The sequence below is a fragment of the Gekko japonicus genome, unplaced genomic scaffold, assembly GCF_001447785.1.
Source record: "Gekko japonicus isolate JY-2015 unplaced genomic scaffold, Gekko_japonicus_V1.1 scaffold1842, whole genome shotgun sequence".
In the NCBI taxonomy this organism is placed as follows: domain Eukaryota; kingdom Metazoa; phylum Chordata; class Lepidosauria; order Squamata; family Gekkonidae; genus Gekko; species Gekko japonicus.
Window position 1 is genome coordinate 102,903 of NW_015173726.1, and position 27,986 is coordinate 130,888.

The following is a 27,986-nucleotide window of genomic DNA, read 5'->3' on the forward strand; positions in this document are numbered from 1 at the left end:
AAAAGGCCCCCCCGTGTCTATTTTTTTTAAATGGGGGGGGGGGGGGGGTTGAGGAGAGGCACCAGCAGCTATGCTGCAAATTTGGTGCCTGTACCTAAAAAAGCACAGCCACCCAGAGCTCCAAATACCCTCATATTGATTCTTCATTATACCGTATGAGGACAGTCCCCATAGAGTATGATGGAGTCAAACAAATTCGGGTTTCCAGAATATTTATCTGATTACCAATACAATACCAATTTATCTGATTACCAATACAATACCAATTCAAGAATATTCAGAATACCAATATTTTTTGGGTCCAATAGACCTGCATAGGGGGAAAAAGGGTTTGGGTTTTTTTTGCACACCCCTTGCTCGAAAGCCAGTCAAATCCGACTCTAGGGTTGCGGTGCTCATCTCCGTTTCAAAGCCGAAGAGCCAGCACTGTCCGAAGACGTTTCCGTGGTCATGTTGCTGGCATGACTAAACACTGAGGCACACGGAACACTGTTACCTTCCCACCGAAGTGGTACCTATTTATCTACTTGCAATTTCTTGCTTTCGAACTGCTAGGTTGGCAGGAGCTGGAACTAGAGATGGGAGCTCACTCCGTCATGCGGCACCCTGGGTCTTGAACTGCTGAACTACTGACCTTCCACAGCCTGCAGTTCAGCGTCTTAACCACTTGAGCCACCGCAGCTCCTACACCCCTAGACCCAGGTTCAAATCTTCAATCATGCCATGGAAGCTCACTGGGTGACCTTGGGCCAGTCACACATTCTCAGCCTAACCTGCTTCACAGGGTTATTGTGAGGATAAAATAGAAGGCAGGAGAAAGATGCGAGCTGCTTTGGGTCCCCATTGTAGAGAGAGACGGTGTATAAATGAATTAAATAAATAATATCTTGTAGGCCCCCCTGAGCCTGAGGATGGGTAGGATAAAAATGTAATATGTAGATCTATTCATGTTTTGTGTGGGTCTAGGATCTGCTTTATAAACAATATCAATGCTGGTAGCCCAAACAATATCAGAACTAATCTCTGTTCTGTGCCCTCATTAGGTTCTCCTCATTGAGAAATAACAAGCTTTAACAGATGGTGTGAGGCAGTAAGAAAGCGGCAGGAAATGATGACCATTTCAGGTGGAGAATAGACCACAAGGGAAATGTGTGCATCAAGGTTTCTGGAGTAGGAAATAAAAGAGTTCATAAGCAAATGAAAGAATCCACGCAAAGATGAGAAAACTCAAGTATTCAGTGCCCATGGGCCCCCTGGTGCTGCCACCATCTTATCTGGTGATCCCCCCCAAGTGCTTTTAGAAAGTGGGTAGAGCTAGGAGAGCTTTTGCCCCGCAAGGCTTCTGATTGGCTGTTCAGAGTAAATGGCATCCTGTGAAACAGAGCTTCTGCCTGAATCATTGAACCTCGATCCCCAATGTTTTGTGGCTGGCTCCTCCTCCTGCAGTAGACATTTTGTGATTGGCTCCCCTACTGCAGCAGCCATTTGGTGATTGTGCCCACTGCCCTGTGTCAGAATTCCTAAGGTGTCTGCTGGTTTGAAACGTTTGGGAACCCCTGAGTTAGTGCTGAAGAAAGATATTTTAGAAACCAGGTGGGACAGGACTGTGGGTGTGGAGGGTTGGCTCTGTATATTAAAAGGTAAAGGTAAAGGTTTCCCTTGCTCGAAAGCCAGTCGAATCCGACTCTAGGGTTGCGGTGCTCATCTCCGTTTCAAAGCCGAAGAGCCAGCGCTGTCCGAAGACGTTTCCGTGGTCATGTGGCCGGCATGACTAGACACCAAGGCGCACGGAACGCTGTATATTAGCCCTCTACAAATGTTACATTCACAATTACTAGGATCCTGCCACAGTACATCTGGGGAGTGTGCTATTCCAGCAAGGTATCCAGTCACCATACTGTGGGAATTGGGCAATGCATAGGCTTGGCAGGCCTGGCCTGGCAACCGGTGGGAGACCGATAGGGCCGGACCATGAGGGAAGTTCAACTGTCAGCTTGATATTACTGTTGGGTAAACCCACAAATGATGTGATACCTCTCTAGGCTGAAACTGGCTGAAACTCTATGGTAAAACCATAGAGGTTGGGTTGTTGTTGTTTTTTGGTTGATTCCTAGAGAGGACTGACATCACTACCAGGTTTACTTGGAAGTGATGTCACGCTGTTTGCAGATGGCCATTTTATTATTTTATTGTTCTCCTGCCCCCACTCAGTGTGGCAGAGGGAAACATCACCTGGGGGACTGGCAACTCTAGCAATGCATGAGCATTCCACGTTTGTATTTTCTTTAAATATACTAGAAGCAGGAAAGTGGCCGGAGAAGCCATGTGGCTCTAGGATAAAACCTTCATGGAAACAGAGGCCTAAACTGTCAGAAAACTATTGCTGGGAGGGGGGTACGGGCTCTACTGGTAGCAGGAGCTCCTTTGCATATTAGGCCACACACCCCTAGTGTAGCCAATCCTCCAAGAGCTTACAGAGCTCTTCTTACTGGGGCTACTGTAAGCTCTTGGAGGATTGGCTACACTAGGGGTGTGTGGCCTAATATGCAAAGGAGCTCCTGCTACCAGTAGAGCCCCCGCCCCGGGTCAAAAAGATTGGGAGGCCTAGGCCTTTGTGGCCTTTCTGCATTCCTTATTTGACCACTGTGCAAAACAAGACGTTGGATGAGATGGTTCCTGGATTTGATCCAGCACCACTGATCTTATGGTAAACCAGAAAAAGATAAAGAAAAAAAATGGGGGGGGGGAGGGAACTCAACCCAACAAAATGGAATACAGAACCGCAAAGGTAAGTTAGAAAAACAAATAAGGGGCCAATAGTTAAGACTTAAATATAGAATAACTACAAGTAAAAATACTTGTATTTGTCACAGAGACTTTTAAAAACATTCAAGGGCCCAAATGAAGCCTCATGGCAGGGCTATTTTTGGGCAGGAACACACAGGAACGGAGTTTTGGCTGGCTCCCAAGTTGGCCACACCCAGCAGGACCTCATTAGCATAATAGGCCACACCCAACAGCAGAAACTCATTAGGATTGTTTACATTAGGGGTGTGTGGCTTAACATGCAAAGGAGTTCCTGCTACAAAAAAGGCCCTGGGTTTTGACAACAAACAAGGTAAACAGAATAAGAAGCAAAAGGTGGGTGTGGCTAGATGAGCACACTTCTGGTAACACAGGGGTGTGGCCTCATATGCTAATGAGCTGTGCAGTCAGGGGTGTGGCCTAATTTGCTAATGAGTTTCTGCTGTTGGGTGTGGCCTATTATGCTAATGAGTTCCTGCTGGGCTTTTTCTACAAAAAGAGCCCTGGATAGAAGTGACATATGCACAAGAGGAAACACTTATGACCGAACGCGTTTCGGCCCAGTAGGGCCTTATTAAGATGTCAGACATGAAGAGGGACACACAGGCTGCTGTTACAATCAAATGGTCGTTAACAGATTGATGTAGGACCAAAAAAGGAATTTCCCAATATGGAATCAAATATATGTGAGAAAAATATTACTTGTGACACCTCCTTGAAACTAGCCTTGTGTCAATTATAGATGCACACTGGTTCTGATTAGGCGGTTCCACCTGTACTTTCTGGACCAAAATTGGAAGGCACACACATGCAACACTACTCAGCTTGTAGGCATTTGTAATTTTTGTTCCTATATCAACCTTCTGGGCCAACGGAAAACAACTCTGCACCATCCTCTCTATGACAACCCTTCAGATACTTGAAGATGGTGATCCTATCACCTCTCAGTCGTTTGCTCTCCAGGCTAAACATACCCAGCTCCTTCAGCCTTTCCCCAAAGGATTTGGTCTCCAGACCCCTCACCTTCTTCGTTGCCCTCTTCAGGACATGTTCCAGCTTGTCTATATCCTTCTTAAAGTGTGGTGCCCAAAACTGAGCTCAAAACTCCAGGTGAGGTCTAACCGGAGCAGAGTAAAACGATACCATCACTTCGTATGATCTGGACACTATACTTCTGTTGATAGCAGCCCAAGATTGCATTTGCCTTTTTCGCTACCGCATCACACTGCTGACTCATGTTCAGTGTATGGTCTACTAAGACCCCTAGATCCTTTTCGCACATGCTACTGCCAGGACAAGTCTCCCCCATCCTATAATTATGCATTTGATTTTTTTTCCTACCTAAGTGCAGAACTTGACATTTATCCCAATTTAAATTCATTCTATTTGTTTTAGCCCAATTTTCTATCCTGTCACAATCATCTCGTATCCTGACATGTCGTGATCATGCTGGACCTACCCATTAAATCTTCTGGATTGGGGTCAATCTCTGATAGTTCACAGAGTTCGTAGAACAAGAGGAAATTACTGTCAGAACCAGGAGGTACAGCTAGAAAGAAACAATATATATTTTTAGAAGAATTGCACAGTGGCTACTCCTATCAAGCCACACGTCTCAGGTTGCCAATTATAGGATTACATGAAAAAGACTTCTGTAATGGAAGTGGTTCTCTTGAATTGCTCACTTCAGGTTGCAGGAGAAGGAAGTGGTACAGCCCTGAAAAGATGGAATGGGTGGGGTTGCCAGTGACATAGCTGAGACACAAAGCTAGTCCTCCCCTGCTGCCAGTAAGGATGATTCCACACTAGACCTTAAATCCTGGTTCAACCCTGTCCCCCAACTTACATTCTACGCTACACTCAAGTTCACCCCTGTAATTATCTCGGGGTATTTTTACATTCTACACTACACTCGAGTTCACCCCTGTAATAATCTCGGGGTATTTTTACATTCTACACTACACTCGAGTTCACCCCTGTAATCATCTCAGAGTATTTTTACATTCTACGCTACACTCGAGTTCACCCCTGTAATCATCTCGGGGTATTTTTACATTCTACGCTACACTCGAGTTCACCCCTGTAATAATCTCGGGGTATTTTTACATTCTACACTACACTCGAGTTCACCCCTGTAATTATCTTGGGGTATTTTTACATTCTACGCTACACTCGAGTTCACCCCTGTAATCATCTCGGGGTATTTTTACATTCTACGCTACACTCGAGTTCACCCCTGTAATAATCTCGGGGTATTTTTACATTCTACACTACACTCGAGTTCACCCCTGTAATCATCTCAAGGTATTTTTACATTCTACACTACACTCGAGTTCACCCCTGTAATCATCTCGGGGTATTTTTACATTCTACGCTACACTCGAGTTCACCCCTATAATTATCTCGGGGTATTTTTACATTCTACACTACACTCGAGTTCACCCCTGTAATTATCTTGGGGTATTTTTACATTCTACACTACACTCGAGTTCACCTCTGTAATTATCTCAGAGTTTTGTTTCCAGATTACATTGAGGTCACCCTGGTTTCACTCCACACTTGTCCTGGGATAAACGGATGCTGTTGGTCCTTTCCGCACTTGGATCTCATCCCTGGTTTTATCAGAGTTCAACTTGCAACACAATACCTTGCATTTATCCCTGGTTATCACAGCATCCACTTATCCAGGGACAAGTGTGGGGTGAAACCGGAGTGTCCTCAAAGTAATGTGGAAACAAAAAAATACCCCAAGATAATTACAGGGGTGAACTCGAGTGTAGTGTAGAATGTAAAAATACTCCGAGATAATTACAGGGGTGAACTCGAGTGTAGTGTAGGATGTAAGTTCAGGGACAGGGTTGAACCAGGATTTAAGGTCTCGTGCGGAAAGGACTGCTATAACCAAGGATAATTGCAAGGTATCGTGTAGCGAGGGGAACTCTGACAAAACCAGGGATGGGATCCAAGTGCAGAAAGGGCCGAAGTCCCTCTGCCAGCCAGCTGATCATCATCAGCTGTCCATTTCCGCAAAATAACTTTCTGTGAAAGGGACAGGACCTCCCCTTCCCCCCGACCGGTTGGCAGCCACAGCAATCTGAAATGGTGCCAACTGTTCTCCTCTGCCCCCGTGTTCTTACTTCCTTCTAATGCATGCTCAAGCAAGGACATTTTCTTTCCCAACTTGGTGGGAGTCCAATCCGGTTTTGCAAATGGGCCTTGAAGCCAGGGTAAGCACCACACAGCGATTAAAGATCAAAAAGGATCTCTTCTGCGATGCCTGCTGGCTGTTTGGCTCACCTCTTTGTCTGGCTGGTCGCTCGCACAGTAGTCACGGTGAGCTGGATACCGTGCCAAACCACTCTTAAGCTCTGGCTTTGAACCTTCACTTACCTTTTCAAGTCATGCCATTTTGTGAAATCATTATGTCGTCCCTCCCACCAGCTCCATTTTATTCCCATCAATTTTCTGCTAGGAAGCACGCCCTCTCTAAAATCATAAAATAGAATCATAAGGCGATACTGCATTGGGTTTTCCCTCCGTTGTTTTACCAAAGGTACAGCTCAAAACCACATTCAAATACCCTGGGGCAATGCCGTACTGACTGTGAAGTCAGACGTCCATCAGTGGCTATGAGCCACAAGGTAAAGACAGGAACTCTTGGGCTGGGGCAAGTGATGCTCTGTCTTCTTGGTGTCGGGGGCACAACAGTGGGAGGGCTTCTAGTGTCCTGGCCCCACTGCTGGACCTCCTGATGGCACCTGGTATTTTTGGCCACTGTGTGACACAGAGTGTTGGACTAGATGAGCCATTGGCCTGACCCAACATTGGCTTCTCTTATGTTCTTATGTTCACCCCTGAACAGCCATAAATCTATGCAGAAGGTACCCTAAAACCCAAGTGTCAAAGAAAGTGAAAGTGGCATGCGGTGCAGAGGGTACCATAAAATCCGATGATGAAAGAAAGTGAAAGCAGCACGCAATGCAGAGGGGAATTTCTGTTCCAATGTGGGTTTCCTAAAAAAACGGAGGGAAAAGCCCACGCGGAATCGCCCAGAGCAGAGAAAATGTGGAGCGAATGCTAGATGCAGAATCGCACTCTGTCCTTCAGAGAACCCAAAAGGTAAGGGCCTGAAGGTAAGATATATCCAGTCACACTACTAATCGCTCATAGAGGTGGAAGGGATCACAAGGGTCATCTAGTCCAGCCCCTTGCGCAATGCAGGAAATTCACAAATACCTTTCCCCCCAGCCACCTCAAGCGACCCCTGCTCCATACCCTGAAGATGACAAAAAACCTCCAGGATCCCCGGGCAAACGGGCCTGAAGATAGGGTTGCCAAATCGACTTACCTCGATGGCGGGGGACTCTAGGGTGGTTCCCGGAGCGCGCATGGAGCGCAGGCACGCCGCATGCACGTCACAGGCAAGTGACATCATGACGCCGGGCACGCTGGGGGCGGGGCCACAGCCATTTGAGGGGGGAACATAGAGTTTGCATGCGGGGGTGGGGTTTCCCCCGGGGCCCAATTCCGCGGGGGCGGAAATCGGGCCTCCAAAGCGGGGGGAAATCCGCCCCCCGGGGGGAATTGGCAGCCCTACCTGGAGAAAAATTGCTTCCTGCCCAGGCCTGTAGCCAGCATTTTTAAATTTGGGGGGGGGCTTTAAATGTCAGGGGGCACCCCCCACACTCCTGCACACCCCAAGGAGCACCTGGGCTGGATGGGAAGTCGGGGGGGGGCCTTGGCGGTAAGTCAGGGGGTCGGGCCCCGAGATGCCCCACTGTGGCTACAGGCCTGTTCCTGACCTCTCTATTGTCCCCTAGCTTCTTTTGCAAATGTATTCCTTTTTTTTTTAAGTCCCATCTTTCAGCTTCATATATTATCAGAAGAGAAGAAGAGGAAGAGAAGAGATTGGTTTTATACCCCGCCCTTCACTACCCAAAGGTGTCTCACAGGAAGTGGTGGCAGCTACAAGCATGGACGGCTTCAAAAGGGAATTAGATAAGCATATGGAGCAGAGGTCCATCCGTGGCTATTAGCCACAAGGTATAGATAGGGGCTCTGGGGCAAGTGATACTCTGTCTTCTTGGTGCTTGGGGGGGGGTCAACAGTGGGAGGGCTTCTAATGTCCTGGCCTCACTGGTGGACCTCCTGATGGCACTGGTATTTCTAGCCACTGTGTGACACAGGTTGTTGGACTGGATGGGCCTTTGGCCTGATCCAACTTTGGCGTCTCTTATGTTCTTTTGTTCTTCTGTCTCAGAGCGGCTTACAAACTCCTTTCCCTCCCCCTCCCCGCAACAGACACCCTGTGAGGGAGGTGGGGCTGAGAGAGCTCTTGACAGAAACTGCTCTTTTTCAAGGACAGCTCTTGTCAGAACTATGGCTTGCCCAAGGTCATCCAGCAGGTGCACGTGGAGGAGTGGGGAATCAAACCCGGTTCTCCCAGATTAGAGTCCGCGCACTTAACCACTACACCGAACTGGCTATCAGGGCATCTAAGGGCAAATAAACGATCTACCACAGAAGCTTGATAAATGCAAGGTATTGCATCTCGAGTTGAACTCTGATAAAACCATGGATGAGATCCAAGTGCGGAAAGGATCTCTGTTCAAACGGTTCTTTTAACACGGTTTTAATTGTTTGATATTAATCGATGTAAACCGCCCTGAGCCTGTTTACGGGGAGGGCGGGATATAAATAAACAAATAACACGGACTGAGTCTGAACCACTACTGAACATCGACAAATCCCCAAAATGGGGCCCTGCACAAATACAGGAGACAGGTGGGGGCGGGGCTGCAATACAGGGGAATCCCATCTCCACCCCTGCCACCGAGCCCACTGTGGCTCTAAGCCCCACCACCCATCTTAGAGCTGGTGTTGGCAAGCATTGATGTCTGGGGGAGTCACTCGGAGCCCGAAGGTACTCCCAGAGTCATCGGCCATTGCAGTTGGGCCTGGAGCAGCTCCCAGAGTCTGCTGTTGCTGGGCCCAGAGTGGATCTCTGCAGCGGCTGTCACCAGCTTTTCCAGTTAGGTATTTGTGAATGTCCTCCATGGTGCAGGGGGTTGGACTAGATGACCCTGGAGGTCCCATCCAACTCTATGATTCTGTGATTCCACATGCACAATGTTTTTTTGAGGGGGATTTTAAACACTTGTTTAAACCTAACAGTTTTTTATTTTTATTTTTTGCAAACCTGGGGAGTCCCTGAAGTTTGCAGAAAAATCTGTTTAGTGTCGGTGTGGCTCTGATCCATGGATTTAGGTATCCATAGATTGGGGGGGGGGGCATTATTAGACATACACATGTTTCTGCAAACCAGTTGGAGCCCTCGGATTTTAGGAAAACTCTGGTTGTTCTTTTTAAAGGTGAAGGAAATTTAAAAAAAAACACTCGTAACCTTAAGGGGAAAAAAAAACAAGAATTTGTGATTCTACATTAGATTCTCTCAGCTGCCATTCGGGGGGGGGGTCATCTAGCAATCTGAGGGAATAAGAAGGAGAGAGGGGTGAGAAGACAGGGGCTAGGGCAGGGGTCATTTCCTGCGGGAGCGCACAGGAGCGGAGCTCCAGCAGTAAGGAGCCCAGGGGGTGGGCACATGCAACAAGCCCCGCCCCCTGCTCCCAGCAGCCCTCAGTCGGGCCACAAGGAGCAAGAAGCAGCCATGTAAGTTGCAGAGCCTTTAAGACCAAGTTTTATTCAGGTACAAGCTCTCCCTCCTCTGTGAGGGCAGATCTGCACGTCCCCCCCCCAATTGCTAGCAACCCAAAACTGTCCAGTGGAGCCTGAGCGGTGGGTGTTGCCTTCTGACACACTTCCGGTGATGTCAGGGGGTGTGGCATATGCAAATAAATTATGCTAACAAGTTATGCTAATGAGTTCCTGCACCTCTTTTTCTACGAAATGACCCCTGGGCTAGGGCATATAGAAAGGAGGAGGGGTTGACGAAGGAGAAGGAGAAGAAGAAGAGGAGGGGGAGGAGGAGGAGGAGATTGGATCTATGTTCCACCCTTCACTCGGAGTCTCAGAGCGGCTTACAATCTCTTTTCCCTCCCCCTCCCCACAGCAGTCACCCTGTGAGGTAGGCAGGGCTGAGAGAGCTCTGAGCGAACTGTCCTTGAACAGCTCTGATAGAACCATGGCTTGCCCAAGGTCATCCAGCAGCTGTGTGTGGAGGAATGGGGAATCAAACCCGGCTCTCCCAGATTAGAGTCCACACACTAAGCACTATACCAAACTGGCTACCCCAAAAGGTGGGAGGAAGAAAGAGGAGGACATGGTGATCAGGCTCAGGAGTAGGGTTGCCAGCTCCGGGTTGGGAAATACCCGGAGATTTTGGGGCAGAGCCTGAGGAAGGTGGGGTTTGAGGAGGGGAGGGGCTTCAGTGGGGTGCAATGTCACAGAGTCCACCTGCTGGAGTTCTTGCCCTGTTTCAGTTGCCACCTTGTTCTGTTTGTTTTAAGCCGGGCTTCGATTAGACGTTTACTGCTTCTATCTTTTACGTGTTGCGAGCTTGATATATGCTTGATAAAAATTTTTTTAAGAAAACAATCCCATAAGCCGAGCCTTGTCTCGGCTTCTGCCTCTAGGGATGCCAGCCTCCAGATGGTGCCTGGAGATATCCCGGGATTACCTTTGGGTAGTGAAGGGCAGGGTATAAATCCAATCTCCTCCTCCTCCTCCTCCTCCTCTTCCAGTTTGGTGCAGTGGTTAAGTGCGCGGACGCTAATCTGGGAGAACCGGGTTTGATTCCCCACTCCTCCACTTGCACCTGCTGATGTGACCTTGGGTCAGTCACAAGCTCTGGCACAGCTGTCCTTGAAAAAGCCGTTTGTGTCAGAGCTCTCTCAGCCCCACCCACCTCACAGGGTGTCTGTTGTGGGGAGGGGAAGGGAAAGGAGTTTGTAAGCCGCTCTGAGACGCCTTTGGGTAGTGAAGGGCGGGGTATAAATCCAATCTCTTCTTCTTCTTCTTCTTCTTCCCCAAAGCCCGCCCTCCTCAGGCTCCACCCCCCAAAGAACCCTAGGTATTTCCCAACTCGGAGGAGGCAACCCTATCTACCTCCTCCCATTCATGCCCCATCTGTAGTCTTCTCTCTCTAGTTTGGTATAGTGATTACGACTGTGGACTCTAATCTGGAAATACCGGGTTTGATTCCCCACTGCCCCACACGCAGCTGCTGGCATGACCTAGGGTCAGTCACAGTTCTCTCAGAGCTGTTCTCTCGAGGGCAGTCCTCGAAAGAGCTCTCTCAGCCCCACCGACCTCTCCGGGGAAAGGAGACTGTAAGCTGCTCTGAGACTCCTTCGGGTAGTGAAGGGCGGGGTATAACTCCAATCTCTTGAAAGTCTAATCCGTAGAATTGCTCATATGAAATTAGAAATGAGAATGAAAGGATTACATGTGGTGCCGTTTTAGGCCATCCTTGAAGCTGTTCTTCAAGACAGAAAGATTACAGCTCTTGATTACCGGCTCTAGTGACAGAAGGACCAGAAGAACTTCCCGGACAACCCCCGGAAGGATGGTGCCCAGCACAAATAACTTCGAAAGAGAGAAATGGAAAAGTCCATCCCAAACTTACCCATTTCTTCCAGGGACACTGGTGGCATCTGACCACAGAAGAACGGAAGAATACTAAAGTGCGATCCTTTTTATAGGGATGCCTTGTCAAGGACACGTACTATTAATGAGGCACCTGAAGGGAAAAGGAAATGCTTGGTGAGGAAGTCAGATGTGTTGACAGCAACTCATCTCCTCATTTGTCTCTTTGGACTCATCTTTGCCATAGAATCTTGTTCATTTGAAGGGATGTATGAGGGAGATTCAACATGCACTGGCCAGGAAGTATGCATTTTTTTCTGGTATGAATCATTCCAAGTGGATGTTCAGCTGCAAGAGATTCCTTTAAAAAAATGTCTAGGAATGGGAACATGGATTTTTCCACCACAGTCAAATTGAAATCTTTGGTTTTCTTTCTTTCTTTCTTTCTTTCTTTCTTTCTTTCTTTCTTTCTTTCTTTCTTTCTTTCTTTCTTTCTTTCTTTCTTTCTTTCTTTCTTTCTTTCTTTCTTTCTTAGATTTATATCCCGCCCTCCCCAAATGGGCTCAGGGCGGCTAACAAAAGAGGCAAATGCCATCACAAACAATTAAAAACAGCATAAAAACCATCATTCAACTAAGTGCGGTGCTCTTGATGTTAAGTCCTTCTTCAGAAATATCTCATCTGCCCCGTTGGTTGGGACACAGAATGTGATGGTCCTGTTAAATTCCGCACTTAGTCGTGTAATTGGAGGTGGTCAACAGGAATCTCCAGATTTAGGGTTTCCAGTTCCCTCCCCGAGCAGGGCCTCCAAGTCTCCAGGAATTTTGCAATCTGGAGTTGGTAATGGAAGGTCTACAGCAAGGTGGCGCTGAGTAAGAGACTCCTTCTAGATCAGACCAGAGGTCTACCTGAGGGGTCCACAACCTTTTTTGAGCCTGCAGGCACCTTTGGAATTCTCAGGTAGCATGGTGGGCGTGGCCACGAAATGGCTGCCACAGAAGGTGGAGCCAGACACAAAATGGCTGCCTCAGGAGGCGGAGCCAGATGCAGAATGGCTGCCGTAGCTTCCCTTCGGTCAAACAATGATGATCTTTGTGCTGGCTGGAAGCTGCTGCCAAATCAACAGTTTTTTTTAAAAGAATCTTTACAGCCAATTAAAACGCCTTGCTTGACAAATGCCCCACCTGCCCCTGCCCACTTTATAAGACATTTGGTGGGTGCTAGGAAAGGTGGTGGTGTGTGTCATGGAACCCATGGGCACTGTGTTCGGGACCCCGGTCTATGTAGTCCAGCATCCTGTTCTAGAGCCAGTTTGGTGTGAGAGCCAGTTTGATGTAGTGGTTAAGTGTGTGGACTCTAATCTGGGAGAACCGGATTTGATACCCTACTCCTCCACTTGCACCTGCTGGATGGCCTTGGGCAAGCCATAGTTCTGTCAGAGCTGTCCTTGAAAAAGTGCAGTTTCTGTCAGAGCTCTCTCAGCTCCACCTGCCTCACAGGGCGTCTGTTGTGGGGAGGGGAAGGGAAAGGAGTTTGTAAGCCACTCTGAGACTCTGAATGAAGGGCAGGGTATAAATCCAATCTCTTCTTCTTCATACTATAGGCCCCGGGTCGCCCTGGAGGGTTGATAAAAAACAGTGCATAGTGGGCTTGCCATAACCAATTATTCTGGTGGCAAGTGTGTGGGAAGGAGCTGTCTGGGAGTGTGTGTGGGGGCAGGACGACACTGCTGGCAGTGACATCATCATGCTGGGAACATCATGCGTTGACACTCTAGCATTTTGGCTGAAACTCTATGGTTACCATAGAGCTTTGAAACAAAATGCCAGAGTGTTGGTGCATGACGTCCCCAGCGTGATGATGTCACTTCCATGTGACATCATTTCACCAACCATGATGACATGCAAGAGGCCTCTTGGGGGGCAAGGTGTCCCCCGCCGGCCAGCCCTGGAGATCAGGGGTTCCTCTACCTGGATCGGGGGTCTGGCAACCCTAATCTGCAGTGTGATGTGACTGTGAAGAAAGCGAATGCAATCGTAGGATGCGTTAACAGAAGCACAGTGTCCAGAACACGGGAGGTGGTAGTTCTGCTCTATTCTGCTATGGTCAGGCCCCACCTGGAGTCCTGTGTCCAGTTTGGGGCACCACGTTTTAGGAAGGACGTTGACAAGCTCGAGCGTGTCCAGAAGAGGGCAACCGGGATGGTGAAAGGGTTGGAATCCAAGTCTTGCGAGGAAAGGCTGAAAGAGTTGGGTCTGTTTAGCCTGGGAAAGAGAAGGCTTAGAGGGGACATGAATTCCGTCTTCAACTATCTGAAGGGCTGTCATGTAGAAGATGGAGCAGATCTATTTTCTCTTGCTCCGGATTGCAAGACTCGATCGAATGGGTGGGAATACCAAGGGGTCGTTACCGGTTCAATATCAGGAGAACCTTCCTGACTGTGAGAGTGTTTGAGCAGTGGAACGGACTGCCTCGGGAGGTGGTGGATGTTCCTTCGCTGGACGTTTCCAAGCGGAGGCTGGACGACCCTCTTTTGGGTATGTTGTAGGGCTCTCTTTCGGCTGTGCGCCTGCAGAGCGCAGGGGGTTGGACTAGATGACCTGCAAGGTCCCTTCCAACTCTAACACTCTATGATTCTATGTAGGACTCTCTTTTAGCTATGCTCCTGCAGAGCTCAGGGGGTTGGACTAGATGACCTGCAAGGTCCCTTCCAGTTCTAACATTCTATGATTCTATTCTTTGATTCTGTGATTCTAATGCATAGCGGCCAAATCTTCCTCTGCCCTCCCCCGTTAGCATTTGGTCATTGGCATGACACCAAGCACATGACGTTTAACTGGCAAACTGGCTCCTGTCAGGAGGAATGAAGCGTTCCAGTTCAGCTGTCCGACTTTGGAAACCGGAGTGACGTCTTCTCTCAACATTCCTCCGTAACCATGTTTTAAAAGCTGGCCCTCGAGGGCTGCAGACACCGTGATGAAGCGTCGGGAGACAGGCAAGGGACATGACTTCTTTCTAGTTGCTTCCCATTGGCTGAGTCACTTGCATGAGCTCACAGATGCCCGTCATGGTTAGAGATTCCTTGATCCCTGCCCATCACCTTCTCCTTTAGACACACAGGCTGCCTTTTGTTCTATTAATAGGCTGGCTATTTTGGGGTGTGCCTCACGGAGACTGCGATGAGGTCAGGAGTGATGGCATGATAGGTAAAGAAAACAGCAATTACTTTTTAATAGGTGAGTCTGACTGTGCCGCAATTGGGAATTATTTTGGGGGGGTTTCAATCGGCTTGGCGAGTGCCTGTCTATGCCAGGAGATCATTTCAGCAATTGTTCTGAATGCACTGGGAACCACTGGGGAATGGACTGGCAAACTAGTAGAGAAGAAGAAGAAGAAGGGGAATGGACTGGCAAACTAGTAGAGAAGAAGAAGAAGAAGAAGAAGAAGAAGAAGAAGAAGAAGAAGAAGAAGAAGAAGAGATTGGATTTATACCCTGCCATTCACTTGGAGTCTCTAGGGAAACTCATGTCAGAAGAAGAAGAAGAGGAGGAGGAGGAAGAGGAGGAGATTGGATTTATACCCTACCCGTCACTACTGGAAGGAGTCACAGAGCGGCTTACAAACTCCTTTCCCTTCCCCTCCCCACAACAGACACCCTGTGAGGTAGGTGGGGCTGAGAGAGCTCGTTTGAGACCTGCCCTTGAGAGAACAGCTCTGACAAGACTGTGGCTTGCCCAAGGTCATCCAGCAGCTGCAAGTGGAGGAGTGGGGAATCAAACCTGTTTCTCCCAGATTAGAGTCCGCACACTTAACCACTACACCAAACTGACCGGTATGCCAGCACCAATTCTATTTGAAACTGGAAGTGACAAGAGACGGTCTGACCAGTGTTCCCGTTTTGTTGTTGTTGTTCAGTCGCCCGGTCGGGTCTGAGGCTGATTTCACACTAGAGCTGCCTCGATGTTGTGCCGCCGTTTGCCCCGATACTATTGGTCAATTTCACACCTGAAGCTGCGGGGCTGCATTTGACCCGTGGCTTTGCCCCATTTCCTCCTCATTTTTGTGATCCTCAAAAAACAGGATCACGAAACTGCGGGGGAAATCGGGCGAAGCCGTGAGTCAAAATGCAGCCCCGCAGTATCGGGTGTGAAATTGAGCAATAGTATCGGGGCAAACGGCGGCGCAACATCGAGGCAGCTCTAGTTCCAAGTGAAGTCCACATGTGAGAACTAGGGATACAATGAATATTGGTGGGAGGGTTGTTTGTTTGTTTGGAGGGAGATTTGGAAGGAAGCATCATATGGGAGATTAATCAGAGCCGAGGGTTATTAATGTTTTTTTTTAATTGGGCGTGGGGAAAAATACGTTTCAGGTCAGATTTTCAGGCCTGCTCAGGCCTGCTCTACGCTTGGTTTCTGTGAGGAAAGGGGGGGGGACATATTTCTCTGCTTAAAATTTCTCTTCTTCTTTCTCTGTCCCCGCCCAGGACACACTGAGCCATTAACTAAATTATGGCCCCGGTCACACGGGCCAGATAACGCGGGGGGGGGGAGGGGTGGCTGTTTGCCCCGGAGCAAAATAAAGCGTGGTCGCCTGATCACCCGGTCCCCCAAAACTTCGTGCTTAGGCTGTAAGCTGGCAATCACACGGCAATTCTGGAGCGTGGCAAAGAAGTGGCGCGGCAAATGTTTCGCGTTTGTGCGCATGCACAGTTCTGCAGAGCAGCACTGCTTTCAGTTACGTGTTTGTGTGCATGCGCTTATGAAAAATGTCTGGTTTGTGACAGGATGTGGACATGTGCCAGATGCCACGGGATACTAGTGCTTCGGCGATCAGACACCCGCCCCTGCCCCTCATTTTCTGGATACTACTGCACTTTCCAAGGTAGTTGTTTTACTGCGCATCTTCGGTGGGATGCCACGGATCGGCTTCGGGTTCACTACACTTCCCAGATGTTGCAGTGTGATCGTGCACCGAAAATCCGCCTGACATTCGTATCTTTAGTGCAGCAACTTCTCCGTGTGAATGGGGCCTATATGTAATTGGATTAACTTTAATCCAATCAGAGGTAATTTCGTAAAAAAATAGGTGCAGGAGCTCATTAGCATAACTTATTAGCATAACTTATTTGCATATGCCACACCCCCTGACATCACCAGAAGTGTGTCAGAAGGCAACACCCACCACTCAGGCTCCACTGGACTGTTTTGGATAGCTAGCTATTGGGCGGGGGGATGTGCAGATCTGTCCTTGCAGAGGAGGGAGAGCTTGTACCTGAATAAAACTTGGTCTTAAAGGTGCCACTAGACTGTTTTGGGCCGGGGGGGGGGTTCTGCAACTTACCTGGCTGCTTCGTGCTCTGACTGAGGGCTGCTGGGAGCAGGGGGTGGGGCTTGTTGCATGTGCCCACCCCCTGGGCTCTTTACTGCCGGAGCTCTGCTCCTGTGCACTCCTGCAGGAAATGACCCCTGAATCCAATCAACTTTAATTACATTTACTGCCCTCTACAAAAATTAAAAGCCCCCTGATGAAAGAAGCCTGTCTATGGGCCTGCAATCTCCTGGAATTTAAACAGTAACACACACACAGACACGAGACATAAGGTCAGTCTTGTATCAGGTGGGGTAGTCATGTCGGTTTGCAGTAGAAAAATAAGATTTGAATCCAGTAGTACATTAAAGGCCAACAGCAAGATCTCCAAGGTATAAGCTTTTTTAAAAAAAATACTGTAGACAAACAAATCCTCTTAGAATACCTCAAAATGGAGAAAAGTGAAGCACTGTGCGACAGAGTTGTGTAAAGAGAAAGAGGTTAATAATACATCTTGTAAACCATACAAGCAACTGAACACTTATTATTCTAAATTTGTATAGCTATATAGAGATACGATCCCAGCTAATTGTCCGCAATCTGCTTTCCGAGATCCTTTTTTTTAAATCGCAACTGGAGATCTCTTACCGCGCTGGGAATGTCTTCCTGCTGAAAAACCAATTTTTCTAAAACAGGGAACCAAACTGTGGCAAAATTAGACTTAACGAAGTTAGATTCAAATGGAGAGAGGTTTTCAGTCATTTTTGCTCTGATATCGTGTTCCCAAAGTTTTTTTTTTTAAGTGCCAGAGAGGAATATCAGAGTAAACAGTAGATTTCCAACGTAATGAAATAGCAGCTTTAGCTGCTGAAAGAAGGATTGAAATTACAGGGTATAAGCTTTTGAACTCCGTTCATGTTCCCTGACAGGAAAATGCCCTCCAGGGTCCTGGGTCAAGGTCTTTCACATCACCTCCTGCCCGATCTCTTTCACTGTCGATGCCTAACAGTGAAAATATAGCATCGGTGGCCCCAGGCAAACATTCATTGGGAGGAATCTCCATAATTAGGGTGCCATGACAAAAAAGGCCCCTTCACCAACCTTTAGCAGTGGTTCTAAAGTAGCAGTCATGTCCTTTGTGGTGACCAAAGGCATTCTGGGAAGAGCCAGTTTGGTGTAGTGGTTAAGTGTGCGGACTCTAATCTGGGGGAACCGGGTTTGATTCCCCACTCCTCCACTTGCACCTGCTGATGTGACCTTGGGTCAGTCACAAGCTCTGGCACAGCGGTTCCTGAAACAGCAGTTTGTGTCAGAGCTCTCTCAGCCTCACCCACCTCACAGGGTGTCTGTTGTGGGGAGGGGAAGGGAAAGGAGTTTGTAAGCCGCTCTGAGACTTCAAGTGAAGGGCGGGGTATAAATCCAATCTCCTCCTCTTCCTCCTCCTCCTCCTCCTCTTCTTCTTCTTCGATCATAGGATCGTAGAGTTGGAAGGCACCTCCAGGGTCATCTAGTCCAATGGCCTGCACAATGCAGGAAATCCCCAAATACCTCCCCCCACCCCCAGTGATCCCCGCTTTATGCCCAGAAGATGACAAAAGAAGAAAGAGAAGCAGCAATTGGATTTCTACCCCGCCCTTCACTTGGAGTCTCAGAGCGGCTTATGAACTCCTTCCCGTCCCCCTCCCCACAACAGACACCCTGTGAGGCAGGTGGGGCTGAGAGAGGTCTTTCCAGAAACTGTCCTTGAGAGAACAGCTCTGACAGGACTACGGCTTGCCCAAGGTCATCCAGCAGCTGTGCGTGGAGAAGTGGGGAATCAAACCCGGTTCTCCCAGATTAGCATCTGCAAACTTAACCACTACACCAAACTGGATATTTTAATTATTTATGTGCGTTATCCGTAGTCTGGTTTACTCACTGGGACTCAGGGCGGAGTACCCAGGGTGAGTCAATGCAATCAACCAGATGGGGCATTTAGTAAACCATTAAATGGGATTTGGGCTGTAGAGCCAACCAGAAATGTTTAAAAGGCAGAACCGAAACAAATGCATGAGTGTTAACATGACACATTAAATGATGCACGGTCATCTTGATCGTGGTCATCCATGACAAATCACTGCACTTAAGGATCTTTTCTAGCTTTTTCATGGCTGCCCTTCCCAGTCTCAATCTCACTTTCAAAGGTTTTGGCCACTCTGTAAGGGGCAGTGATGCTCTGTATTCTTGGTGCTTGAGGGGCAGCAGTAAGAGGGCTTCTGCCTCTGCTGGTGGACCTCCTGATGGCACCTGGGTTTTGGTCACTGTGTGACAAAGAGTGTTGGAATGGGTGGGCCATTCACCTGCTCCAAGATGGCTTCTCTTATGTCTTGGGCAGTGATGCTCTGTCTTCTTGGTGCTTGAGGGGCAACAGAGGGAGTGCTTCTGGAGTTCTGGCTCTGCTGGTGGACCTCCTGATGGCCCCTGGGTTTTGGTCACTGTGTGACACAGAGTGTTGGAATGGGTGGGCCATTCACCTGATCCAAGATGGCTTTTCTTATGTTCTTATGTCTCGGGCAGTGATGCTCTGTCTTCTTGGTGCTTGAGGGGCAACAGTAGGAGGGCTTCTGGAGTTCTGGCTCTGCTGGTGGACCTCCTGATGGCACCTGGGTTTTGGTCACTGTGTGACAGAGTGTTGGACTGGGTGGGCCATTTACCTGATCCAAGATGGCTTCTCTCATGTTCTTATGTCTTGGGCAGTGATGCTCTGTCTTCTTGGCGCTTGGAGGGCAACAGAGGGAGGGCTTCTGGAGTTCTGGCCCCGCTGGTGGACCTCCTGATGGCTCCTGGGTTTTGGTCACTGTGTGACACAGAGTGTTGGACTGGATGGGCCACTGGCCTGATCCAAGATGGCTTCTCTCATGTTCTTACGGCCTTCTGATTTCTTGGTCGCAGTCTCCCTCTGGGTTGAGGACTGAGCCAAGGCCCTGGAAAAAGTGAACCATTCCCATTCCATCATCAACCTAATGGTGTGTAACCACTCAGCCATGATCACTTTTGTCTTCTTGATGTCCCATTAGTCAGGGCTTAATGAATGGAAACGGGCAGCTGATGCTTTTCAGGGCATGGGAGGTAAATAGCAACTCATTCAGCCTCCATTAAAAAGTTAGGATATTTCTCCCCCTAGGCTGTTGACACGTTGAGTAGCTTTGTGTCCAATGGAGATGGGGAATTGGAGCTCTATTTAAGGAGGGTTGACAGCTCTGCTTAGCATTTTCACTTCTTTCCCCACTGGGGATGTAAGGTCGCCATTCCCCTGGCAGCACCAAGCCCCCGGGTTTCGGGGCTTCAGCCCACCACCAGCCAGTTGCCGTGTGACATCCCCGATGTGATGGCGTCACCCAGAAGTGACATCACTGCGCCGAGGATGTCGTGTGGGGACACTCTGGTATTTGGGGAAACTCTATGGTTTTGAGGCCAAGAGACCCATAGAGTTTCCCAAATACCAGAGCATCCCCCCGTGCAACGTCCCCAGTGCGATGATGCTACTTCCGGGTGAAGTCATTGGGTCAGGGATGTTGTGTGATGTCCCTGCCCACCCCCGGAACACCCCCCAAAGTCCCCTGCTCCAGCCAAGGTAAGACCTGGCAACCCTATGGGAATGGCAGCATGGGATTAGATGGTCACTCAAGGAAAAAGTTTAGGAAGCTTATCAGATTAGTTTGTGGAAAGCCAGGAAAGGGGGAACCTTCCTGACCTCCTTGGGCAGACCATTCCAAAAGGAGGGGCCACCACAGAGAAGGCCATGTGCACGGGCAGTTGTTGGTTCTACCCATTTGCTGGTTAGTACCTGCAGAAGACCTTGCTCAGTTGAGTGAGCCAGTTTGGGGTAGCGGTTAGGAGCGCGGACTCTAATCTGGGAGCACCGGGTTTGATTCCCCACGCCTCCACGTGCAGCTGCTGGTGTGACCTTGGGTCAGTTACAAGTTCTTTCAGAGCTATTCTCTCAAGAGCAGTCCTGGAAAGAGCTCTCTCAGCCTCACCTACCTCACAGGATGTCTGTTGTGGGGAGGGGAAGGGGGAGGAGATTGTAAGCCGCTCTTAGACTCTGAGTGAATTGTTGTTGTTGTTCAGTCGCACAGTCGAGTCCGACTCTTTGCGACCCCATGGACCAGATCACGCCAGGCCTTCCTGTCTTCCGCCGTCCTCTGAAGTTTGCTCAACTTCATGTTCGTTGCATCAATGACACCATCTAACCCTCTCATCCTTTGCCGTCCCCATCTTCTTTGACCTTCAGTCTTTCCCAGCATCAGGGTCTTCTCCAGGGAATGCTCCCTTCTCATTGGGTGGCCAAAGTCTTTGAGCTTCGGGTTCATTATCTGGCCTTCCAGGGAACAGTCAGGGTTGATTTCTTTTAGGATTGACTGATTTGATCCTCTTGCCGTCCAAGGGACTCTCAAGAGTCTTTTCCAGCACCATAATTCAAAAGCATCTATTCTTCGGCGCTCGGCCTTCCTTATAGTCCAACTCTCGCAGCCATACATGACTACTGGGAATACCATTGCCTTGACCATGTGTATAAATCTAATCTTCTTCTTCTTCTTCTTCTCCCTCTCCCTCTCCTCCTCCTTCTTCTCCCTCTCCCTCCTCCTCCTCCTCCTTCGTCTTTAGAGGGAGAAGAGGTCTTGTAAATATGAGGGTCCAAGGCCATGAAGGTTTTTGTATGTAATAGTCAATACCTTAAATTGAGCCCAGTAGCTGATGGGCAGCCAATGGAAAATCTGCAGAATGGGAGGAATACACATATCCCATCTCACTCCCGATAATAGCTAAGCCATGGCGTTCTGCGCCAACTGGAGTTTCTGAGCTGATTTTGAGGGAAGACCAATGTACAGTGCATTACAGTAGTCTAGTTTGGATGTCACATCCAGGTGGCCATATCAGCTGTGTCCATCTTACAGGCTAGACCACAGCCCCGTAGCTAGGGAATTCTTTGGGAGGGGGCCTTGGGGGGGCCTTCCAGCTAATTAAATGGAAGTACAGTGCAGGTGGTAAGTTGGAGCATTTTGGGTGCAGCCCCAGAGGGAGGGGCCCCAGAAGAAACACAAGGGGGCCGGGCCCCGTGGGCCCCATGTTAGCTACGGGCCTGCTAGACCAGTAGTGCGATTCAGTATAAGGCAAATTTGTGTGCTCATCTGTTGTTTGACGGGGTTCAGCCTTAGCTAGGTTGGCACGGGTGACTGCAAGATAGGTCGGAAGATTTGATGAGCCCCCTGAAGCGCCTACTGATGAAAGGAGTCCACGAGTTCCTGCTGCTTATTGGTTGTTATGGCCAGAGGGGTTTAGGGAAAGGTTGTTTGGCCCTGGGGCGATCTGTGGCTGCTGCGCGGCATGGGGGGGGGACAGGTGAGGCTCTGCACCTGGCGTCAGAGGAATGCTGCAGGCGATGACAGGAGAGGTACGGTGGCATCAGCTGTGCAGGGCGGGGTTGCCTGTGAGCAGCCAGCCTGAACGGGTTGCCTCTTAGGAGAATTAACTTGCACTGGGTGGGTCTGCCTATATGTACTGGCCAGTAATTTCCATTTCATGGCATCTGAAGAAGTGTGCATGTACAGTAAAACTTATACCTTGAATGAAACTTTCTTGGTCTTAAAGGTGCACCAGGACTCACACTTTGCTCTGGGTGGGTGGGGTTAATGCTAGCCGGTTGTTAATCAGTTCTCGCAGTTCAGTCATTTCACAAAAAAATCTGAGTTTTATCCAGACCTACATTTTTCAGACTGTGACAGCAGCCATGAAATTAAAAGACGCCTGCTCCTTGGAAGGAAAGCGATGGCGAACCTAAACAGCATGATAAAAAGTAGAGACATCACCCTGCCAACAAAAGTTTTATCCAGACCTACATTTTTCAGACTGTGACAGCAGCCATGAAATTAAAAGACGCCTGCTCCTTGGGAGGAAAGCGATGGCGAACCTAAACAGCATGATAAAAAGTAGAGACATCACCCTGCCAACAAAAGTCCGCATGGTCAAAGCAATGGTATTCCCAGTAGTCATGTATGGCTGCGAGAGTTGGACTATAAGGAAGGTCGAGCGCCGAAGAATAGATTCTTTTGAACTATGGTGCTGGAGAAGACTCTTGAGAGTCCCTTGGACGGCAAGAAGATCAAATCAGTCAATCCTAAAAGAAACCAACCCTGACTGTTCCCTGGAAGGCCAGATAATGAAAGATTGAAGGTCAAAGAAGACGGGGACGGCAAAGGATGAGAGGGTTAGACAGTGTCATAGATGCAACGAACATGAAATTGAGCCAACTTCAGAGGACGGTGGAAAACAGGAAGGCCTGGCGTGATCTGGTCCATGGGGTCGCGAAGAGTCGGACTCGACTGTGCGACTGAACAACAACAACAAATATCTTTCTTGGCTCTTAATTCTAGGATTAGGGCAAAATGGACACTCCCAGGTCACCGACCGTTGATGTGGGGCACACAAGAACACACCAAATCAGACCCTTGGTCCATCGAGGTCACTGTCTCACACGCTCTCCAGCCTCTCAGATGGAAGTCTTTCACATCACCGACAACCCAATTCTTCTAGCTGGATCCTTCTGGAACCATGCCTTACATCTTTAGGTATCTGTTCTTTAGAACATAAGAGAGACGCCAATGTTGGATCAGGCCAAAGGCCCATCCAGTCCAACACTCTGTCACACAGTGGCCAAAAATACCAGGTGCCATCAGGAGGTCCACCAGTTAGAGGTTCCAGGAACCAGCTTTTCAAAGAAGGGTTGGGAGAAAAAAATAAAGGCAGGCCCATACCAGCTAGCTGGTAACACATCCCAAGACCAGCTGGCTTTCCAACCATTCATACAGGTCTGATTTACTTCAAGACCTGCATTTGAGGCTTATAGCCCGGTGGACAGTTCCATTGTGTTTATCTGCCATACTGAATCCAGGTTCAATTCTTTAACCCATCAATTTGTTTAAAAATATGTAGCCCTCTTTGAGACTGGGAAGGGTAGCCATGAAGGAGCTAGAAAAGATTCCTAAAAAAGTAAGGATGTGTCATTGGTGACCAAGCTCAAGATAATTCATGCCATAGTATTTCCATGCCATAGTATTCCCAGAGCCAGGTCGGTGTAGTGGTTAGGAAAGAGTAATTAAGTCACAGCTTACAGTGGCCTATAGGTTTTCAGTTTGGTGTACTGGTTAGGAGCGCGGACTCTAATCTGGGAGAACTGGGTTTGATTCCCCACTTCTCCACATGTTGCTGGTGTGACCTTGGGTGAGTCATAAGTTCTCTCAGAGCTGTTCTCTCATGAGCAGTTCTTGAAAAGAGCTCTCTCAGCCCCACCTACCTCACAGGGTATCTGTTATGGTGAGGGGAAGGGAAAGGAGATTGTAAGCCGCTCTGAGACTCCTTCAGGTAGTGAAGGGCGGGGTATAAATCCAATCTCCTCCTCCTCCTCCTCTTCTTCTTCTTGCATATGGAGGTTACATTCTAGCTTTTTGACCACCCTCTCCTGCTCCATTTCTCCCTCGAATGTCCACTAAGACTCTAAGAAAATTGCTCTGCTAATCATGAAGAAACATTTTAGTTTTTTTTTAATTAAATATTTTATTTAATCATATCCTGTAGTGTCATGGTTTGGTGTAGTGGTTAAGTGTGCGGACTCTAATCTGGGAGAACCAGGGTTGATTCCCCACTCCTCCACTTGCAGCTGCTGGATGACCTTGGGTAAGCCATAGTTCTGTCAGAGCTGTCCTTGAAAGAGCAGCTCACGAAAGAGCTCTCTCAGCCCCACCCACCTCACAGGGTGTCTGTTGTGGGGAGGGGAAGGGAAAGGAGATTGTAAACTGTTCTGAGACTCCGAGTGAAGGGTGGGGTATAAATCCAATCTCCTCCTCCTCCGTCTTCATCATATAATATTATGACTTTTCAATAGAACAGAGTACAATCATTCAGGTATAGAGCAGTATAATGTTACAAACCATCAGTAAAACTGAGTGTGAATAACTAAACAGAGTGAACCAAAACTACGAATGCAGGGCTGAGAAGTTTGTTGAACAGCACAGATTTATACCAGCAGTGGAATACAATGTGTTAGACTAAGAAATAGATACAATCTATTCAGTGTGAGCAGAGAAGAGAGAGTTGGCTTTTACTGAAAATATAGCAATCCTTTGAGAGATCAGACCAACACTTGAGCATTAGAGGTTGCCATTTCTCTAGGAGACTGGATTGGCCTGATGTATCTCTAAATTTATTTATTTTATTTATTTATTAGATTTCTATACCGCCCTCCCAAAGGCTCAGGGCGGTTCACAAGCGGCAAAGCCGGAATCTAAAATACAATAAAACACACAATAAAATACAATATTTAAACCACAATAAGCAACCTAAAACACAGTGAACATAAGAACATAAGAACATAAGAGACGCCAATGTTGGATCAGGCCAAAGGCCCATCCAGTCCAACACTCCGTGTCACACAGTGGCCAGAAATACCAGTGCCATCAGGAGGTCCAGCAGTGGGGCCAGGACATTAGAAGCCCTCCCACTGTTGACCCCCCCCAAGCACCAAGAAGACAGAGCATCACTTGCCCCAGAGCCCCTAGCTATACCTTGTGGCTAATAGCCACTGATGGACCTCTGCTCCATATGCTTATCTAATTCCCTTTTGAAGCCGTCCATGCTTGTAGCACCCACCACTTCCTGTGGCAGTGAATTCCATGTGTTAATCACTCTTTGGGTGAAGAAATACTTCCTTTTATCCGTTCTAACCCGACCGCTCTGCAGTTTCATGGAGTGCCCACGAGTTCTTGTATTGTGAGAAAGGGAGAAAAGTACCTCTTTCTCTACCTGCTCTTTCCCATGCATAATCTTATAAACCTCGATCATGTCACCCCTCAGTCGTCTTTTCTCCAAGCTAAAGAGCCCTAAGCGCTTTAACCTTTCCTCATAGGGAAAGTGTTCCAACCCTTTTATCATTCGAGTTGCCCTTTTCTGCACTTTTTCCAAAGCTATAATATCCTTTTTAAGGTGTGGTGCCCAGAACTGCACACAGTATTCCAAATGAGGTCTCACCATTGATTTATATAGGGGCATTATTATATTGGCTGATCTGTTTTCAATACCCTTCCTAATACATCATCAGCCAAGGTGGGGACGATCTTCCAGCTTGGTGGCCAGCCATTTCCAGTGCGCGGTCTCCCCGCTAAGCTGTCAAACTTCAGCCTGGGCATAACTGTCCCACCTTCGTAGGGCAGCCGATGACATACTATCTCGTTGGTAGGATAGTGGCGGCGGCGGCTCCTACTCAAACGCCTGGCGGAAGAGCTCTGTCTTACAGGCCCTGCGGAACTGCATAAGGTCTATATATAATTTTATCCAGGACGAATAAATCCTATAACTCCAAGTGCCATCCTTGCAGCATTGGAATTGATGCAGACTTCCAACGAGATGCAATAAGACATTTAGCTGCAATTTAACATTATCATAATCAGTTCTTGTTTTGCTTTGGAGATTTTGCAATTTTCCCACAGATTGAGAAAAATTTATTCCAGGGAGAGGGTTGAATGAATGATGTTTATTTGCGGTCAAGGACCATTTATCAAAAAATATACAGATTCATTAAAAAAACAAATGAGCTTTCAGCTCCAGAAATATTTCAACGTATTTAGACATATAGCCTTAAAAATCATTAAAATGTTGAAAGGAGAAGAGTTTAACAATAATCATAAAATCTCTAAAACTAAACGAATTGTGAGTCATGTACAAGGTGAGTGCTATACTTGATCTACCTCTTATTGTGGAATTTTACCAATTGCAAGCAGAATGTTGAAAGACATTCTGGGAAAGATTGAAGGTCAAAGAAGACGGGGACGGCAAAGGATGAGATGGTTGGACAGTGTCATAGATGCAACGAGCATGAAGTTGAGTAGGCTTCGGAGGGCGGTGGATGACCAGAGGGCCTGGCGGGAGCTGGTCCATGGGGTCGCAAAGAGTCGGACTCGACTGTGCGACTGAACAACAACAACAAAGCAGAATGTTGCTATTTGTCTGGAAACTTGCTGATTTTCCTCTACCAAAAGTCTCTCTAGATCAACACTTTCTGCGTCAAGTGCTGGTCTATTTAAGAGGGGTGCAATAAGCTTATCCCTATAACTTGATCAAAAGGAGAGCGAAAAAACATATGGAGCCTCGATTCTCCTTCTCCCATAGAGAATGGGCAGTACCTGTCTTCATATGGTGTTGTTGTTCAGTCGCACAGTCGAGTCCGACTCTTCGCGACCCTGTGGACCAGATCACGCCAGGCCCTCCGGTCTTCCGCCGTCCTCTGAAGTTTGCTCAACTTCATGTTAGTTGCATCTATGACACTGTCTAACCATCTCATCCTTTGCCGTCCCCTTCTTCTTTGACCTTCAGTCTTTCCCAGCATCAGGGACTTCTCCAGGGAGTGCTCCCTTCTTATTGGGTGGCCAAAGTATTTGAGCTTCAGGTTCATTACCTGGCCTTCCAGGGAACAGTCAGGGTTGATTTCTTTTAGGATTGACTGATTGTAGGATTGACTGAACAGTAGCAGAACAACCCCCAGGTCTTCCTGGATAACTCATTTGCTCTCGACCACTTTAAGGCTGGCTTCAGGCCGGACTGTGGGAATGGAGATCACTATCTGAACGTAGACAAGGGCGGTACTTCTTTGTTCTTCTCGCTGGATTTATCAGCAGCCTCTGGCACTGGGAACTATGCCATCTTGTTTAGACGTTTGGTGGTAGCAGCTGGGATTCTGGAACTATCTTTGGCAGGAGCTCTGACGGTAAGGTCAAGGGACTGTATCTGACAGATGCAAAAGGTGGAAAGCATGACGTTCCTGGTTCCTGCCTCTAAAATCAGGCATGATTCAGGGCTAGGGTTGCCAACGCTGGGTTGGGAAGCTCCTGGAGATTTTGAGGTGGAGCCTCGGGGGGGTGGGGGAGGGACCTCAGCAGGGGATAATGCTATAGAGTCCACCCTCCAAAGCAGCCATTTTCTCTATGGGAAGTTGTCACGGATCAGGTGGGGTGTCACCTGACGCTGCCACCAGTCTGGATTTAGGTTCCCTTGAGAAGGCCCAGAGCACCCTCCCAAGACCTTCAGACCTCTCTCTTGGCTGAATAACAGGCGTGAGGACCAGGCAGAGTGAACAATGAAAATGGTTTATTTTATAGGAGGTCAAACAAACAAGGTGCAGGAATAATAACAGTAAGTGGGTGAAAAGAAAAGAAATCAAATGGCCTAATGTGTCTAAATATATACTGTCCCAAGCTCACTATCTCAAGTGGCCTTAGACTACTTACCCTTCCCTCAGA

General features: G+C 48.2%; 1 long non-coding RNA gene across 1 annotated transcript in view; it reads right to left on the reverse strand.

The window, feature by feature from the left end:
* Nucleotides 1-11,450, reverse strand: part of LOC107120652 — a 13,837-nt gene extending 2,387 nt beyond the window's left edge. The window contains exons 1-2 of the long non-coding RNA XR_001482829.1: nt 11,390-11,450; nt 4,265-4,354 (exon numbers count right to left, since the gene is read on the reverse strand). This is a non-coding gene — a long non-coding RNA (uncharacterized LOC107120652). The remainder of the gene's footprint in view (nt 1-4,264; nt 4,355-11,389) is intronic.
* Between the last annotated feature and the right edge of the window lie 16,536 nt (nt 11,451-27,986).